Raw genomic sequence first — 20479 nt, 5'->3', positions numbered from 1 at the left:
AGATTACTTCCATTGGGGTGTGGCCCCACCCATTCAGGGGGGTTCTTGATTAGTTCACTGGAGTATTTAAGAAAGAAGCTAAGCAATGTAGCTTATAAGGGTGACAGTGTGATTGTGAACACCTTATGGATCACACTCTCTTTATGCAGTGTAGGGATGGATGAGTAGAAAAATGGGGACAAAAACTAAATGAAAAATAGGGTGGGAGGGGGGCATGTTTTGGGTGTTGTTCTTTACTTTTATTTTTTATTCTTATTTTCACTTTTTCTGGTACAAGGAAAATGTTCAAAAAATAGAATGGGGTAATGAATTCACAACTATATGATTGCACAGTTTGGATGATTGTATGGTGTGTGAATATATCGCAATAAAATTGAATTAAAAAAAAAAAAGAAAGAAAGAAGCTAGGAGCCAACACAGACCCAGATGCTTGCTGATGCTTAGAGATGCTTGGAGATGTGGACAGAATGGAACCTAGAGTTTGCCCTGGAGAAGCTATGAGAGGACCCCAATGCTTAGATGCACCTGAAGAAGCTAAGAGAGACCCAGAGACATTTTGGAGAAAGCCATTTTGAAACTCAACCTGGGAGCAAAGGAACAGCAGACACCAGCCACGTGCCTTCCCAGCTGATGGAGGTGTTCTGGATGCCATCGGACATTCTTCAGTGAAGGTATCCTCTTGTTGATGCCTTAGTTGGGACACTTTTATGGCCTTAGGACTGAAAATTTGCAACCAAATAAACCCCCTTTATAAAAGCCAATCCATTTCCAGTATTTTGCATAACAGCAGCACCAGCAAACCAGAACAGATATTTATACTAACAAAAAAAAAACCCACGGGAGGCAAAGTGGGTTATTTTCAGTATTGTACATTTATTCAAAAGTACATAAAAATAATGTTATATGGTACATATAATGTAAACACTATAGAATAATAAAAACATGCTGCTAACAATGAAGGAATAATGTTCCCGAAGATTTTCGTGTCCACCGTTCCTAAGTCAGATACCCTCGTTTGTGTAACAGAAGCAAGGCAGGGGAGAATCAAAGTCTCTGTATATGCGACATTCTTCACAGACCTTGACTGGGTCGAAAGTCACACAGGGGGTCACTTTGCCCTGGATGAGGCAGTCTGAATTTTTATTCTCTGAAGACAGAGTTCCCTTTCCAGCTCTTAGGAAACACAGACATGAAGCATCAGATTACAGTTTGTCTTCTAAATCTGTTTGTTACAATTTACGGGGTATCTGGGAGGCTTAGGGCTGGAGCCCATCAACCATGTGACATTAGTCCTAAATGAAAGCTCTTGGCCCCCATCCTAAATCCCTTTGAAAACCCTTCCTCTCTCCTAACACTGCTATAAATGTAAAATCGGTTTACAGCAAATAAGGGAGAAGGAACTGCAAGCATGGGTCACCCAGCTGATCACTGCAGGCTTTCAAGGAGCAGAGCACGTGGGGAAGGGGCTGTAGTTGGCGAAGCCTTGGGCTCATGGATTTACCCCTAACTCACAAAAGCTTTACTTCCCTAGGCTGTGAACACAGACTGCTTCCAACCACCAACCTCTCCCATCTTTGAAGTTTCCTCTCCTCAAACTTTAGCTCTTGTCTTACACCACCAGGATCCTCACCCAGCTTAGCTTTCCCATAGGCTGGTGGGATCACCTCACTGTTCCCAAGGCACTAGCAATGAATGGCCCCCCTAATTCAGGAAAAGGCCATCAATCCAGCCTGTCATTTCACTGACTACAAGGCAGAGACTCATTCATACAGGATCTTCTGCAGAGTCTTGTCTCCAGGACAGAGGGAGGGCTCAGTCACTGTGCTGAGTTAAACACTGGATTGTAAATTCAGTGAATCAAAGTACGGCAAAGCAGCCAAATTAGCAACCTGGAGCTGCCAGGCTGAGAACATTCTATTTGTGAGCTCACAACCCCAGACAGAAGGAAATGAAAGCCAAGATTCTAAATTAACCTGCCTTTGCCTTTTGAACCCCACCCACCCGCTTTCTTGACCTCACCCAGGGTGTGACTGCAGGGCAAGGCCCAGCCCTGAGCTGGCAGAGAGCCCAGTTATTCCCATTTGGGGGGTACTATCCACTAGTACCCACAGTGACTCACTTGGTTGCTTTGGACACTTTGATGTGAAGGAAGATGACAAGAAGGATCAGCACGAGCATGGCAGCCAAGGTGATGCCAAGAAGGACAAGCAAAATCAGCATCTTGTGGTCAAGAGCCATGCATTTTTCTAGGCAGAGAAGTGCAGGCAGGAAGTGAATGCAGCCTGCCTCCCCACCAGCCCCCTAGCAACCTCAGTGTGCTTGCTCCCGTGCAGGATGAACAAACCCCAAATTGCAGATCCTTATAAAAGTAAAACACATCAGGGAATCTTTCCAAGGAGGCTTAGGATGGACTGTAAGCTGGCCCAGGAGTGGGGCAAATGGATTATTTGTGGATGAAAAGAGACTGATATATGAAATCCAGGAGAAGGAAAGTCAAAGGAGAGAAAGTGGGAAGAATTGGCATCTCTTCGCATGCAGGGATGCGCAGCTGTAAATAAAAACACAGGCAGGCCTGCAGCTGAGCAAATGGCTTTCCTCCCCAACACCTGGGCCTCCTGAAATACTGCCCGAGTCAGCACTGACCCCCTCCCTGCACATCAGGTTAAAAATCCCCAATGGGGATGACTAAGGGAATGACTGTTTTCAAAATGTTATGCCCTACAATGTCAAAAGTCCGTTTTAGAAGTACGATGTGTTTTAGGAAAACAAGTTTTCAATTCTCCCAGTGATAACAGGGTCTGTCATCTCAGGGTTGAAGGAGTTTCTAGAGAGCTGCCACCAGACCCTTTCCCCAGGCTTGGAGTCAGGGGACCACCTGCATGGACCAGGGGCCGGCTTCTCGAAAAGCCCCTTGTCCCTCGTTGTGTCCTTATTCTAGAGGGCATAACTTCTCCTGCCATTTTCCCGCCTAAATCCTAATCCTCCCAGGAAATCCCATTTATCTGGAATATGCAATTTGTTCCCTCTAATGCTCTGACATGGGGAAAGGTGGGCTGGCGAGAATGACCGGGCCAGCTCCCAGCACACTCACCACACCGTGCGTGTGCAGCGACGAGTGGGGCATGCTCAGGTTTGGACAACTCCTCGTCAGAGCCAGGTGACTCCTCCTCGGGCTCGAGAGGGTCATCATTGTAGCAGGATGAAGGATGACAGTAAAACAAAATTACAATGAAAATAAGATTTAGGGAACTGGACATCTTGACAGGAACATCTCAAACCTTTGATCTGAGAAAGAAAATTCTAATTATCCCAATGAAGAATAATTAAGAACCATGTCTGAAGAGGTCGCTTTTAGAAGCGCAGTCTTCGGCTGCATCTGGCAGAAGGGACAGGCACCGCCCAGCGCCAGGCAGGACACAGGCTGTGTGACATCAGCTCACAGGACATTGGCTCTTTCTCGGAGTTCCAAATTCCTTTCCATGCTCAGGTATGTGTTAGCACTGAGGGAAATAAAAATGTCCAAATATTTTAAATCATTTAATTCTGTCTCACCTATTCGGGTTTTGTTGCCCAAGGAGAAACTCTGAGGGTTTGGCTGATAAAAAGCAAGTTTGAAATTTTAATTACAAAACATAAAAGGACATTAAAATGGGGGAGAATAATACCTAAAAATACTCTTATACCTAAAAGTTCAATTATAGAAGACTGGTTGTACTTGATGTTTCAGCCACACAATGAAATAACGTGTAGGCTTTCAACAGGATTCAGGTATAGGTTCGTTGGCATCAGAAGATTACCACGCTTTATCATTAAGCCCAAAGGATTACAAAAAGCCCATTGAATAGGATACCTATTCTAGTCAAGAGTTTATGATTTTCAAGGTACTGATACCCAGCAAAATCAGCCCCATTAAATGAGGGGGTTATTTCAGCCATAAAGAATCATTCCTTGCTGCTCTGGCCAACCCTGAGTGTGGTCAAGAACAGAAGGAAGATGTCAGCAAAAATGGCAGAGTAAGGACCTTCAAAACTTCTGTCCTCCATAAAAGCAATGACAGAACTCGCAAAAAAAAAAAAAAAAAAATGTCAGAAGAATGTCTTCAGAACTTTGTAAATTGACTGAAGGCTTGCAGCAACCCAGAAAGCATTTGTTCAAGAAAAACAACTGAATCTCAGAGCAGCAAGCCTTGTGGCATTTTAACTTGCCCTGGTCCCATCCCACTTGCTTACAGCACCCATGGTAACTTGGAAAAATAACATAATTTTAAATAATAAAAAATAAAATAAAATAAAATTCCCAGGAAAGCCACCAGAGGGAGCAGAACATAGCTGGAGCTCTTTCAAAGACCAAAATCCCCCCAAATTGTCATCATTTCACCTGTGTGGTGGTTACCTGAAAGCCCCCACGTGCAAGCTGTGTTTGACTGGTCAGGGAGCAACCCCTGTGTAAAAAGCCTCTCCCCAGGCATCACTGGCAACAACAGGTTACAGGCCATTGTCATTGTTTTAATTTCCTGGCTGCCTGAAGCAGTGAATAACAGTTGGGGCAAATGATAGACTAACGAGAATACTTCAAGGAAAAGCTGGTGGATGAGAAGTCCATAGGGGTTTTATTAGGATGGGAGAGGGAACACAGGACAGGGGTTTCAAAGGAAGTACTGTACAGGGTTTTGACAATGTTGTGTGATACACATTCCAAATTTTCCATGATCTCTTGGGCCTTTACCCAAACCAGTTCAAAATTTGAGGCTGGGTTGGTGAAGAAGACTTACAGGGAGAGGTAAAGGATCTTATAGGAATCCAGAAGCAAATGGGAGGGTCACAGCATCAAGCTGAGGGAGTTCTTGGGAAAAGAGCAGTAAAGTTTAAGCCCCGAGTCATAGGTAACACTTATGAGATACCTCCCCAGGCACTGTTCTGTTCTAATGCTTTCACTCTTTTTTAAAACGTTGTTGTTAAAAATAATGTCTCTATGCCAAGTATTATATTAAATGTTCTTTCATTATCTGTGTGAAAAGAAGTTAACAAAATAAACATATTTTGTTGTATATGTATTTTTAGAAAATAAAATGTCAGAAAGCACTTCCCTAATATTCTTCTAAGGTTGAAAGATGACTGGGATAGAGACTGCCTGTTGGCCTGTCATCTATTACTACGGATCATGAACCCTCAGTGTTTCACTGGGCACATGGCCAGAAGGAATAAGAACTACACTTCCCAGCTTCCCTTGCTGCCCATTTTGACCATGTGATTACTTCCCAGCCAGTGGGATATATGTTAGAAGTGGAAGGTACACCATTAGTCCCATCCTCTTTCCAGTTGCAAACATAAAGGTTGGAGATCCAGCAGCCCTCTTGAACCAAGATGACATTGGGAATGGAAACTCAGTAGAAGATGATGGAAAGAACCTGGGTCCCCAGCAGTGTGGATTGTTATAACCAACCTACTTATCTCTCAGTATCTTACACTTAAGAGAAAAATCAAGTTATAGCCTGTGTAAACTATTTTTATTTGAGATTTGCTGTTACTCATAATCAAACCTAATCCTAAAGGACAAAATAATCCAATAAATTGATCAACTGATCATCAAGAGAAAGCAACTTTTTCAGAGTTGGAATAAAAGCCATCTTTGAACACAGTAGTTGTCTCATGTTTAGTACTAAGCCTTTTCTTTCAGCAGTTGTGTGAAGCATTTCAGAAGCAATTGAAACAATAATAAATTACTTTAACATTTAAAATCATTAATAGCAATAGAAGAATTCTGATTTTCAAGAAAGTACTGTTAATAACTACAGAAACTGAAGGAAAGTATTTACTCTAAATATTGTTTTAACTTTCGCTCCTCCTTTTAAGCTATTCACAGGCCTTTCAGAAGAAAGTCCTATTTTTGAATTCCTTATTTACCTATGAATTCAGAGGGATTTAAATATTCCTCTTCAAAATCTCATTTAAAAGTCCAAACAAGTCTCTGAGGTGGGTATTTTTTTATTCATTTTACACTTGATGAAAATGAGGCTTGGAGAATCAAATCCCTTGCCCAACATTAGGTGACGTGGAGCCAGATTTAAACAGCATTGTCTCCAGGGCTGCGGAAAAGTTAGACAATGAAGAGCTCACCTGGAGCTTTGGGAATCAGCCTCGTCTCAAGGGGGTGTCCCCAGGACCACGGGGATTAAGCCAGAGCTCCCAGGGCCTGATGATGAAGGTCACACTCGTTAGCATGGCCTTTGAGGCATCCCCATCAACAAACATACCTTCCAAGCCTCCGCTCCCATGCATGACCCCACATCGCTGAGCCTGGGGTGCTCCCTTGGGCTGAGCAGGCCTCCCCCTCCTCTCTTCTCCCTGATAAAATCCTGATCCCATGAGCTGCATCCCAATGCCCTGTCCTCTGTGAAGACTTCTCTGATTCCCACCATCTTCGTTGCTCCTTCTGCTGTGTACCCGTGGCCTCTGCTTCTGCCTCTATTAAAATTCGAATTTCTCTGGCCTAGGGATTTGCAGTTCATGGTTGTTCCTTTGGCTTCAGTGCAGGAACCAGGCTTCTGCATGTTGTTCGCATTTGCTAAACCTAATATTTTGCACACAGTTGGTGCTTGTTGCATTAAACTCTGGGTTTTATTTTTATACTTCTCATGTTACTCCAAAATGTTTGGTTTTCCTAGTTTCTTTGCGTTTCCCTTCAAGCTTAGCAGAAAATACCTAGATTTACATGAACTTAGAGGAATTGACTCATCATTAAAGGAGCCAGATGGACACTCTCTGCAGAACTGGCCATTTAATTTCTTGGACCCCACAATGCTTGACATTATATGACTGCCCTTTTTACTGAGCCCCCAAGAATTTGTTCTTTCCTAGAGGTTTGTGATCCCTTTGAGGGCAAGAACTGTGCCTTATCCCTGGATCCTGAATTGCCTAACAGAAGGCCTAGAACCTATTAGGTGTTGGTTGGTCTGCATCATGGGCAATAACCCAATGCTGGATTTTATCTATCTGGTTTTCCATGTACAAGTCCTTGACATCTGTATTAGTTAGGGTTCTCTACGGAAACAAAATCAATGAGAGGTGTCTATGACTATAAAATTTATAAAAGTGACTCACACAACTGTGGGGATGCACAAGTCCAAATTCTGTAGAGCAGTCAGCGAACTGTCAACTCCAAGGAAGATGTCTGATGAACTCCTCAGGAAACGAACCGGCAACTTCAATGAACTCCTCAGGAAATTCTTCACTGGGCAGCCGAAGAAGTGAAGGTCCTCTATCTGTCTCACTTATAAGTCTTCAACTGATTAATTGGATTAAATCCAGCCAATTGCATTCTCTCATTGTGGAAGACACGCCCTTTGGTGAGTCATCAGTCACAGCTGCAGTAAATTGACTGATGATATAATAAACCAGCCTGTTGGTTTATTAACCAGCCTCAAATGTCCTCACAGCAATTGTTAGGCCAGTGTTTGCTTGACCAGACAGCTGGGTACTATCACCTGGCCAAGTTGACACATGAACCTAACCATCACAACATCCATGGTTAAATTTATTCTTACATATTTAGTTGCATTTAGTTGCTATTTTAAATGGAATATTTTTCTTGATTTCCTTTTCAGATAGTTCATTACTAGTTTGCAGAAACATCACTGATTTTGGCATATTGATCTTATACCCTGCCACTTTGCTGCATTCACATATTAGCTCTACTAGCCTTTTTGTGGATTTTTCAGTATTTTCTCTCTACAGGATCATATCATCTGCAAATAGGGAAACTTTTATTTTCCAATTTGAATACCTTTTATTTATTTTTTCTTTCTCAATTGCTGTGGCTAGAACTTCCAGTATAATGTTGAATAACAGTGGTGAGAGATGGCATCTTTGGGGGAAGCTTTTAGTTTTCACTTTTGAGTGTGATGTTAGCTGTGGGTTTTCCATATATGTCCTTTGCTGTGTTGAGGAAGTTCCCTTGTGTTCCTAGTTTCTGAAGTGTAGTTATCAAGAAAGGGTGCTGGATTTTGTCAAATGCCTCTGTGGGTCTATTGAAATGAACATGTGTTGTTTTTTTCCCCTTCATCCCATTAATGTGGTATACTATAGTAATAGATTTTCTTAGGTTGAACCACTCTTGCATTCCTGGGATAAATCCCACTCGTATATACATATACAATCCTTTTAATGAGCTGTTGGATTCAGTTTGTTAATATTTAGTTGAGTATATTTGCATCCATACTCATTAGGGATATTGGTCTGTAATTTTCTTTTCTTGCAATATCTATACCTGGCTTTGGTATTAGGTGATGCTGGCCTCATACAATGAGTTAGGAAGTGGTCCCTTCTCTTGAGTTCTTTGGAAGAGTTTGAGCAGGATTGCAATCAATTCTTCTTTGAATGTCTGATAATATTTGCCAGTGAAGTCATCTGTTCTTGGACTTTCTTAGGATGCCAGTTCTTCACAAAGCAATATACATATTCAGTGCAATTCTAATCAAAATTCCAATAGCATTCTTTGCATAGATGGAAAAGCCAATCATCAAATTCATATAGAAGGGTAAGAGGACCCAAACAGACAAAACCATCTTGAAAAAGAAGAATTCACACTTCCTGATTTTAAGATTTATTACAAAGCTACAGTAATCAAAACACTGTGGTACTGGTACAAGGAGAGTTATATAGACCAAAGGAAAAGAACTGAGATTCAGAAATAAAACCTGAGGAGGAACCTAAGATGGCGACTAGGTGAGAAAGAGAAAAAAACACCTCCGTGGAAAACACTAGATAAAAAACCAGAAAGGACCCAGAACACCACTTCCAAAGTAGCACCAGCCGGACAAGTTCTGCTAAAGCCACAGGGAACGTGCGTTTGGTGAAACCAGGAGTCTGCATTCTGAAATGAGTGCGTGAGTAGGCTGATCCGTCAGCCACGCTGCAGTGGGGGGAGACGCTGGGCTGGCGTTTTTTGTTTTTTGTTTTTTTTAAAACAAGAGAGAAGCCCGGGAACAGCTGCAGATAAGACAGGAGCGGTCTGGACTAACGCCTGGGTGTCTGGGGTGGAGGATACCCCTTCCCACACCCACTGCAGATTGTCTCGGGTCCAGGGAAACAAAGGGGAGAGGCCCAGCCTCGCAGCTGTCACCCCAGCGGGAGGGGCTGCTCCTGCCCGGGCCGAACACACAGCACAGAGCTCAGCCAAGAAACCCAGCCTCACAGGGAGTCTTTTCTGCAGCACCGCTCACACGACACAATATTGGCCGTGGACAGTGGCCTTGAATACACCCACGGCTGATTGTCCCGGAGCTGGGAAAGCGGAGCTGTGCAGAAAGGGGGAAGTTAATGCGTCCCATTCAACCATCTTTGAAGTGGGCTGGGAATGCCCCTACACAGCCCAGTGTCCCAGGGCTTCCCTGGAGGCCGGTGCTCACTTGTGACGTGGCACAGCCCTCCCCCACTCAACAGAGGTCCTGGAAAAACACAGCAGGGAGGGGGGAACTGCTCAGCAATCCCAGGGAACCTACGCCAATACCAAGGACTTTTGTGTCAGCAGCAGAGAACAGCCTTAAATCTCCGGGAACACCTGGGAGGTTTGATTGTTAAACCTGCCCTTCCTCCCTAACCACTCAGGCACATGCCCCTCATTGAGGGCAGACAGTACCGACAACACACCCAAATTAAGTGCACCAATTGGACCCCAAAAGAATCAGATCCCCACACACCACAAAGTTGGGGAGAACGGACTTGAGGGGAATAAGTGACTCACGGACGCCATCTGCTGGTTAGTTAGAGAAAGTGTATGTCACCAAACTGCAATTCTAACAAATTAAAGATCACGTAAAGCAAATGCCAAGAGGCCAAAAACAACAGAAAATCTTAAAGCATATGATAAAAGCAGATGACATGGAGAACCCGAACCCAAACACCCAAATCAAAAGATCTGAAGACACACAGTTCCTGGCAGAATTAATCAAAGAACTACAGACAGGCAAAGAGAACATGGCACGGGATATAAAAGACTTGAAGAAGAGCATGGCACAGAATATGAAAGACATAAAAAAAGACCCTAGAAGAGCATAAATAAGATATCGCGAGAGTAAATAAAAAAACAGAAGATCTTATGGAAATTAAAGAAATTGTAGGCCAAATTAAAAAGACTCTGGATACTCATAATACAAGATTAGAGGAAGCTGAACAACAACTCAACCTCCTCGAGGAGCACAGAACAGAAAATGAAAGAACAAAAGAAAGAATGGGGGAAAAAAATTGAAAAAATCAAAATGGATCTCAGGGATATGATAGATAAAATAAAACATCCAAATTTAAGACTCATTGGTGTCCCAGAAGGGGAAGAGAAGGGTAAAGGTCTAGAAAGAGTATTCAAAGAAATTGTTGGGGAAAACTTCCCAAACCTTCTACACAATATAAATACACAAAGCATAAATGCCCAGCAAACTCTAAATAGAATAAATTCAAACAAACCCACTCCAAGACATATTCTGATCAGACTGTCAAATCCTGAAGAGAAGGAGCAAGTTCTGAAAGCAGCAAGAGAAAAGCAATTCACCACATACAAAGGAAACAACATAAGACTAAGTAATGACTACTTAGCGGCCACCATGGAGGCAAGAAGGCAGTGGCATGACATATTTAAAATTCTGAGAGAGGAAAATTTCCAACCAAGAATACTTTATCCAGCAAAACTCTCCTTCAAATTTGAGGGAGAGCTTAAATTTTTCACAGACAAACAAATGCTGAGAGAGTTTGCTAATAAAAGACCTGCCCTACTTCAGATACTAAAGCGAGCCCTACCGACAGAGAAACAAAGAAATGAAAGAGAGATATAGAGACTTTTAACAGACATATATAGAATATTACATCCCAGGTCACTGGGACACACGTTCTTCACTAGTGATCACGGATCTTTCTCCAGAATGGACTATATGCGGGGACATAAAAACAAGCCTCAATAAAATAAAAAATATAAAAATGAATTTGTTCAAAGAACATTCTCTGCCCACAATGGAATACAAATAGCAGTCAATAACCTTCAGAGACTTGGAGAATTCACAAACACCTGAAAGATAAAAATGAGGGGGAGACGAAAACATTCCCGGACAAACAAAAGCTGAGGAACTTCATCACCAGTAGATCAGTCCTAAGCAGGCTGAAAGGAAGGGACACTAAACAATTGACTGAAATCACATGAAGAAATAAAGATTTCCAGTAAAGATCACATGGTAGATATAAAGACCAATACTACTGTATGGTTGATTTATAACTCCACTATTTACTTCCTACAGGATCTAAAATAGATAAACTGTAATGATAAATCGGTGGTTTTGGACTCAATGTAAAATATGTAATGTTTGAGAAGAACTACATAAAGGTGGGGGAATGGAGGAGTATAGGAACACAGTTTACATGTCCTATTGAAGTTAAGTTGGTTTCAAAGAAAAATAAGATTGTTATAGATTTAAGAGGTTAAATTTAAGCCCCATGGTAAACACAAAGAAAGTATCAAAGAACATGACCAAAGAGATGAAAAGTAGAGTAGGGGTTCCAAGAAGTGGGGGAAGGGGCAATGGGGAGTTAAGAAATGAGAGTAGGGGTTTTGGTTTGGGGTGAAGGGAAACTTCTAGAAATGGATGGTCAGAAGGTGATAGCATTGCAACATTCTAAATGTGATTAATCCCACTAAGGGAATGCTAGAGAGGGGTGGAATAGGAAGATTTAGGCTATATATATCTTTCCAAAATTGAAAAAAAAATAAGACAGTCTAAATAGACGACAATTAAATGCCAAGGATGATCCTGGACGGGATCTGAGGCCGGAGGAGAGGAGGCTCAAACGGACACAGCTGGGACACAAGAAAAAAAAAAAAAAAAGAAATACAGAATGTAAGCTTTATATTAATGTTGAATTTCTTGAACTTCTTAGCTGCATTTAATGAGATTGCATAAAATAATGTTCTTGTCCATGAGAAAGGTATATGTGAATTATATTGCCTGTTCAAAGATATGTGCGGCTTGCTCCCATATGTTCAGAAGATAGAGCAATAGATGATGGGTGTTAGGGAGGGAGGGAGGGAAGGAGAGAGGGAGGGAAAGAAAGAGTGGTGTGACAGGATCTTAAAGGTGATGGATCAGCATATCGGGGGAGGGGGGTCAGGGTATGATGGAATTCTATGTAGCGGGTTTGTACTGTTTTTACAACTGTTCCTGTAAGATTGAACTTATTTCAAAATAAAATTTATTATTAATAAAAAAAAAAAGAAACCCTTGCATCTACAGCCAATTAATGTATCACAAAGGTGCCAAGTGCACTCAGTTGTGAAAGAACAGTATCTTCAATAAGTGGTGCTGGAAAAACTGGACATCCACATGCAAAAGAATAAAAGTGCACCCCTACCTCACAGTATATACAAAAATTAATGTAAATGGATCAAAGATCTAAAAATTAGAACTAAAATTCTAAAATTGTGGAGTAAAACACAGGTAAATATCTTCAGGACCTTGTATTAGGCAATGGATTCTTAGACTTTACACTGAAAGCACAACCAAGAAAAGATAACATAGCTAAATTGGACTTAATCAAAATTAAAACTTTTGGGCATCTAAGGTCAATATCAAGAAAGTGAAAAAGATAACCTACGGAATGGGAGAAAATATTTGGAAACCATATATCTCATAAGGATTTAATATCCAGAGTATATAAAGAACTCCTTCAACTCAACAATGAAAAGACAACCCAATTATAAAAATGGGCTAAGGACTTGAATTGACATTTCTCCAAAGAGGATATACAAATGACCAATAAACACATGAAAAGATGTTCAATATCATTAGCCATTAGGAAGGAAACACAAGTCAAAATTACGAGATATCACCTCACGCACACGAGGATGGCTATTATTTTGAAAACGGAAAATATTACAAATGTTGGAGAGGAAGGGAGAAATAAGAATGCTCATCCTTTGTTGGTGAGAACATAAAATGGTACAGCCATGGTGGAAAGCAATATACAAGTTCCTCAGAAAGTTAAGTATAGAATTACCATATGACCCAGCAATCCCACTTCTAGGTATATAACTAAAAGAATTGAAAGCAGAGACTCAGACATTTGGCATTATCCACAATTGCCAAAAGGTTGAAGCAACCCAAGTATCTGTCAGCAGATGAATGGATAAACAAAATGCAGCATATATGTACAATGGATTATTACTCCACTTTACAAAAGAATTCTGATACATGCCACCACATGGAAGAACCTTGAAGGCATCATGTTCAGTGAAATAAGTCAGACACAAATGGACAGATTATTGTGTGATTCCACTTATACGAAATAGCTAGAATGTGCAAACTCACAGAGACAGAGTAAAGTACTAGTTATTGGGGAGGGGGACAGGGAATAGGGAGTTAATGCATAATGTATGTAGGGTTTTGTTTGGGGTGATAGGAAAGTTCTGGTAATGGATGGCAGTGAGTATAGTGAATATGATTAATCCCACTGAATGATAAGCTTGGGAGTGATTGAGAATTTTATGTTGTATATATGTTTCCACAATTAAAAAGAGAGATAGAGAGACTAAAGAGACAATGACAATTAAATCTAATGATAATGGAGAAAATGTCCTAATGCACATTATTGGGACAATTGAAAAAAAATGAAAGATTGTATGCTTTATATCAACTTGATAACTGTACTTAAGGTGGTTACATAAATGAATATCCTTGTTCTTGAGAAATGTATGTGGAAGTATTATGTGTTCAAGGAGCATGATGTATACAACCTACAATCGAATGTTCTGAAAATGATAGATGATAGATGATAGATAGATAGATGAGGAAGGAAGGAAGGAAGGAAGGAAGGAAGGAAGGAAGGAAGGAAGGAAGGGAGGGTAAATTTGGTAAAATGTTAAAACTGGTGGATCTCAATATCAGGGAGGGGAATGTTGGAGTTCTCTGTATAGGTTTTTTATTGTTTCTGCAACTGTCCTGTGTTTGAAATTATTTCAAAACAATTTTTTTGTAAAAATTGCAATTTGAAGAAAAACTATGTTTGTAAGTTCTTACTAAAAAATTTAAAGTAATCTACAAACAAAATTTTGTTAAATTTTTCATAAGGAAATTTAATCAATCTGTGTTGATACTGTTAAGTTTCTGAGAAATATTGTGCTCACAAATATAATTTTTAATAAAAAATAAAGCTTATTAAAAAATTGCTAAATACATTGTTTCCCAGCTGCTAAAACAAATACCATGCAATGGGTTGACATAAACAATGGGAATTTATTGGCCCATAGTTTTGAGGCTAGGAGAAGTCCAAATTTGAGCCTCAGCAAGTTGATGCGTTTTCCAGGCAGACTGTGGTGTTCTGGGGCTGGTGGCCAGTAATCCTTGGTCCTCAACTTTGCCATCACACGGCAATGCACATAACAGCTTCTCCTCCTTTCTTTTTCAGGTCCTGTTGACTTCCAGTTTCTGGCTTCTCTTCTCCCAGGGCTTCTGTCTGTGGCCTTCTCTATAAGACCTACAGTAATTGGATCAAGACACATCCTGATTCCATTGGGCGACAACTTAAGTGACATAACCTCATCTGAAGGTCCTATTTACAATGAGTTCACACCCACAGACATGGTTTAAGATTAAGAACATGTTTTTCTGGGGTATATAACTCCAAGCCACCAAACTCTGGTTTCTATGGAAGAACTTCTCAATAATGCTGACAGTAGACAGAAATATCCACAGAGGCATTTTCCACTGACTCACAATAATTTGACCAAAGACTTAAAACTTTTACTAATCTGAGAAATCTAGTTTAAATGTAGTATGGTCTTATCTATTAATAACTTATTTAAATGCTTTTGAGGTTTTGAATCCATTTATTAAAATAAAACTATATTAAGTTCTGCAAACCTGAGGAGTTATTTATTTCACATCTGTGGAGGACTATCTATAATTTTTATACTAAGTATTACATGTATTATACTCTGCAATTTGCGTAAGTATTACTAAAAACTTAAGCAAAACTTTTCTGGTCTTAGTGTGACATCAGAACCTAGGAGAATTTAAATTTTGTTTATTTTATTCTAGGTAGTTTATCTTCAGGAATTGCTTGGATCCCCAAACATTGCCAGATATGTGGAGAATCAAACAAAAGACTACAGTATTGAAAGGTTTTAGTCAAATAAAAAAAAAAACAAAACGAAATATTTTGCAAGTTCCTTTGCAACTAGGTATGGCCCTGTGTTTAAATTCTGCACAATGGGATGTAAGCAGAAGTGTAATGTTCAGCTTTTGTCAACAGATGGTAGGCTGGAATTTGTAGCCTGAACCAAAATGGGCTGATTGCTTGCTAAACCAAAGAACAACAAAATCAACATTCCCCATAGAATTAAAACAAGACCCAAACTTTCATAATATTCCAAAAGTCCAGGATACAATCTAAAATTACTCAATATATGAAGACCCAGGAAATTCTAAACAACTACAGGAGAAAAGATATTCAACATTCATCAACCGTGAGATGACCCAGATGTTGGAATTATCAGGCAAAGATTGAAAAGGACTTATTAATTAAAATCATGATCTAAGAAGCAAGGCTGAACATTCTGGAAATGAAAGATAGAAAGTCTCAGCAGAGAAATAGAAGCTATAAAAAGAACCAGATAGGAATTTTAGAACTGAAAAATACTTGAGGATTGTTCAATAAAAATTATCCAATCTGGACAACAGAGTGAAAATTTATATTGTGGGATAACATCAAAAAGTTTAAGATTTGTGTAATCAGAGACTCCGAAAGAGAGGAGAAAGAGTGTGGTGCAAAGGAAAAACTACTTGAAGAAATAATGTCTGCAAACTTCCCAAATGTAGCAAAAGGTGTAAACTTATAGATTTGAGAACCTCAGCAAATCCTAAACAGGTTAATTTGAAGAATTCCACACCCTCAAAATGTAATCAAACTTTGAGCCACATTTCCAATTATTATTTTTGAGATGCAAAGATCACTGTTCATGAAATGTGGCTTTTTTCCCTATAAAATTGTTACAAATATGGAAAAAATTGTATCAACATTATGACTTCCAGGCAGTGGTTCTCTGAAGCATGAGTCCATTGTTCTATTTGGCTACAGGTGAGAGGGACCGCTAGTGCGGGGCATGTCGGTTGTGATGACACCAGTGATCCCGCAGGCACCCCCTCCCTAACAGTGACAGCAACTCCGCAGGCCACTCGTTAATCCAGTGAGGTCCTGAGTAAGGAGAGCCTGACTGGGAAGTTGCAAAGGCTGGACTAAAACACAGGTCTGTCCTGCTGATTCCAAAGCCGTTTTGGACAATTCTAGAAAGAGACCTCAGTGCAGGCAGAAGGAAATTCCAATTTTAATTTCTGGGAAAGTTGCAATGTTAATTTCATGAAAATTCCTTCCACCAAGGAAGTCTGGAAAAGAAAGGCAAAGTTTTATGGGGACCAAGACAGGAAAGGAGTGATGGGGGCAGAGGGTGAGGAACTGCATTCAGGAGGGGCTCTGGTTCTGACAGGAGCTCAGCAGCAGCAGCAGGGAACTCAGAAAATCGCCCGAACGCTGAGCCTGTTTCCTCCTTTGCAAAAAGGGCCAACAATACCTCCTTATCTGGGATTTTGAGACTCAGTTTTGCACCCTGTTAACGACCTTCACGTATGTAAGAAACGATAGAATGTTTTTCATCTGGGGAACCGCAAGGGAGAGAGACACGGAAATGGATGCCAAGGGACCAAGGCAGGACGGCGAAATCCAGGCGAGCCTAGTTTCCCGATTCCCGCCTCGGATACTTCTCATGGAAGCTGGAAGTGTGGGAGGAGGAGAGAGCGACTTTCAGAAGATTTAATGTATTGCTGGGTCTCTAGAGAAACCAAGTTCAGAACTCTCTCGCAGCAGTCTGTCCTGCGTAACCCGGAGGGACGGTGGAGCGGCCTGAGGTCCCCGGCAGCCCCGTGCTGTGGCTGAGGCGAGGGGCGGGCGCACCGGAGCTGGGCCCCGGCTATCGGGGTCCACGAGTCCAGAAGAATTCAGAGCTCCAGGGCGCCCCACAGACGGTAAGGCTACCCGAAGAGCCACTTTCTTTATGGTCTTCGCCCAGTTCCTGGAGCATCATGCTGCGTCCTCCTGGCGCGTCCAGCCCCGGAGGTGCGCCTTCGAGAGCGCAGGATGGGTGTCCGCGGCTGTGGGCAGGTTTGTGCCGGTGGGGGGCGCAGAGGGGCGCACGCGGAACTGCGCTTCAGGGGCGGTGATTTCTCCTTTTTACCTTTTCTCTTCCACGGAGTTCGGGGCAATAAACGAAAAACACATGATAGGTTTTATCTTTGCGCTGGCGGGGTAGTGGCAGGGTCTGTTACAGAAGAGGACATGAGCAGAAATCTGTGGCTCCCCACCTACTGCTGGGGCTCCTTGAAATTAATGCTCCTTTGGAGATCCCTCAGGCATGGCCACCTGAGACCCTGAGGTTAGAATTCGCACATTTCGATGAGGGTTGCGGGCTCTCCCCGCGCAGGGTCTGGGCCCCTCGGCTGCGAGCGGCGCTGGCCCCGCTCCAGCCGCAAGAAGGCCCCAAGCACCGCGCCCTCCGCACGCGAGGGTGCGGGATACGGGGTGCCGAGCGCTCTCCGCGGCCGGAAGCCGCGCGGTGACCCGAAAAGGCCCGGGCCGGAGAGAAGCGAGAGCACGGCGGCTGGCCGCGGGGACACCGTGGGTCTTGCTGTCTCTCCGGAGGCGCGGCGCTGCCGAGCGCTGGGTCCCTGGGTCGGAGGACGCTCCCTCGTCCGCGTCACCCAGGTGGAAGGGACCTGGCGCCGTCACCCCGGCCGCCGCTCCCTCCTGGGGCCGGTTCCCGCGTGTGGTGTCGGCTGCTACCCTGACCACAGTCCTCGCCAACAGCGGCCCCGAGCGGCCAAAAAGAGATGCCCGCAGCTTGCACAGTGAGCGTCCAGGCTCTGGGTAGCCCGCGCCCGCAGGGGATGGAGCCGCTGCCGCCCCAAGCCTGCCCATCCCAGATCACCCCAAAGAGCAAGAGATGGGAGGGACGGTGGGTGGGTGTGCTTCGGCGGCACACGACTGGCTACTCTGTGACTTCACCTCCTGTCCCTGTCAAACTTCACTCCGTCCCTTTGGGTTTGCAAGTTTTCTTCTCTCTTTGGGTAGAATTGATGTCATTCTGGCTGAGTGTGTGAGTTTAAGGAGAGGGTAGCCAAGATATTTGGGGGAAGGTGACTTTGCTCTTGATCTTTTCTTCAGCAAGGTTACTGATTGTGACTAAAAATAGCTCAAATTAGGGAGAGGGAGTGACTCGAGGACCTTATTTAATTTGTTCTCAAAGGCAAATGGAATGTATGAAGAGCTGTCAGTGTGTGTGTGTGTGTGTGTGTGTGTGTGTGTGTGTGTGTGTGTGTGTGTGTGTAAGTAGATAAATAAAATGCCACCACAGATGAAAACAGTTGTGATGGTCAAGTGAACCAGGGACATGGGTTGAAAGGAGGTGAGAGCTGGTCAGCAGTGCCCTTCCCTTAGCTTGGATGCCTCTCAGCATAGATAAACCATTCAGGAAGGGCCCTGTGAAGTCTCAGCTACACAACCCTCTTCCCGTGGATGCTCCTGTCCAGTGTTGCAGTGAACACGCACACCGACGGGGAATGTTTAGAGATGGCTTTCCCAAGGCTCCAGGAGTTCTGAAGCAGGTGGACCACAGGCCCTTTCATATAAAAGTAAAATTATGTTTCCTTTTGTTCCTTCTTTTGAGATTCCATCTGTTTGACAGTTTAAGGCCTCGATTGTTAGTTAGTTTGGTCTCTTTTCCCCTGAGAGATTATGACATCTTTCTTGTCCTGAAGGCCTCACAACAGTTTTAAAAAGTGAAGGCAGGTCCCAATAATGAGTGCTTTGGAAAAACTCACAAAGCTAGAGAAGTGCACACAAGTGTAGCAGAACTAACTCTGTGGAGCAGAGGTAAAGGTTCCCAGAGCTGTACTGATCATATTTTTAATAAACTTGAATGTAGTGGAGGAATGGCCAGTGGTGGGGTATAAATGAAGACGAAGGAAACAGCATATCAAATATCTATTGCTCTTAATACTTACATAATAGTGAGACAGAACAGTAAAAATTCAAGATCAGCAAAGCATGTTAGTATCATATTTCACACCAAAGCAGTCCCCCCTGTTTTAAGGGGTGGCGTGTTAATGCCCTGTGGCAGGCAGAATTCTTAGATGGTCCCTGTGCCAGGTTGAATGTATTATGTCCCCCCAAATGCCATTATCTTTCATGTAATCTTGTGTGGGGAGACCTATCAGTGTTAATTAGATTGTAACTCTTTGAGTGTTTCCATGGAGATGTGCCCCATCCAACTGTGGGTGATGCCTCTGATTGGATAATTTCCCTGGAGTTGTTGGCTGGCCCATTCAGGGTTGGTCTGAATTAAATTCCTGGAGCACTATATAAGATCAGACAAAAGGAGCAAGCTGCTACAGCCAAGAGGGACACTCTGAAGAATGCCCAGAAGCTGAGAGAGGAACTGCAGTTTGAAGACAGCCGTTGAAAGCAGACCCTTGCTCTGGAGAAGCTGAGAGAGCACAAATACCCCAAGTGCAACTAAGAGTGACATTTTTGAGGAACTGCAGCCTAGAGAGGAACGTCCTGGGAGAAAGCCACTTTGAAACCAGAACTTTGGAGCAGACGCCAGCCACGTGCCTTCTCAGCTAACAGAGGTTTTCCGGACACCATTGGCCATCCTCCAGTGAAGGTACCTGATCGCTGATGTGTTACCTTGGACACTTTATGGCCTTTTTTAAAAAGGTGATGCATCAGAGAGAAGTTCTCCTGCTGGCCTCCAGGAAGTAAACTGCCACGCTGTGAGAGGCCTGTCAGTGGTGGGGTTCTCAAAACTGAAAGCAACAGCTAACAAGAAACAGCGACAGTGGTCCTACAACCACAGGGAACTAAATTTTGTTCATCTCAATCTAGTAAAATGTTAATTCAATGAAGATTCAGGCTGTCTAACTTTTTGCACCACTGTATCCACCCTAAAACTGCTGATATGTGTATATGTGTAGTAGGAGCTCAATAAACTTTACCATTAAGTTGGATTAAAATTATTGGAAATAAACAGAATTGAATGGATAAATCAACACATGAATTAATATTTGCTTGTTAATAGACTTTATTTTTAGAGCAGTTTGAGGTTCTCAGAAAATTGGATAGTACAAAGAGTTCCCATATAGCCTCACCCCCCCCAAAAAAAATATAGTTTTCCATATTAATAACATCTTGCATTGGTACTGTACATTTGTTATACCTGATGAACCAATACTGATATGTTTTTATCTGAAGTCCACACTTTAGCCACGGAAAACTTTACTTCTGCTCCACAGACTCAGTTCTGCTGTATTTGTGTGTATTTCTCTAGTTTTATTGGTTTCTTCAAAGCATTCATCACTCAGACTTGCTTCCCTCAAAGGAATAAAGACCCTTCAAAC

This window comes from Choloepus didactylus, chromosome 15 (assembly GCF_015220235.1).
Source record: "Choloepus didactylus isolate mChoDid1 chromosome 15, mChoDid1.pri, whole genome shotgun sequence".
Lineage (NCBI taxonomy): Eukaryota > Metazoa > Chordata > Mammalia > Pilosa > Megalonychidae > Choloepus > Choloepus didactylus.
The sequence above is the reverse complement of the archived record's forward strand: the minus strand, read 5'-3'. Positions refer to the sequence as shown.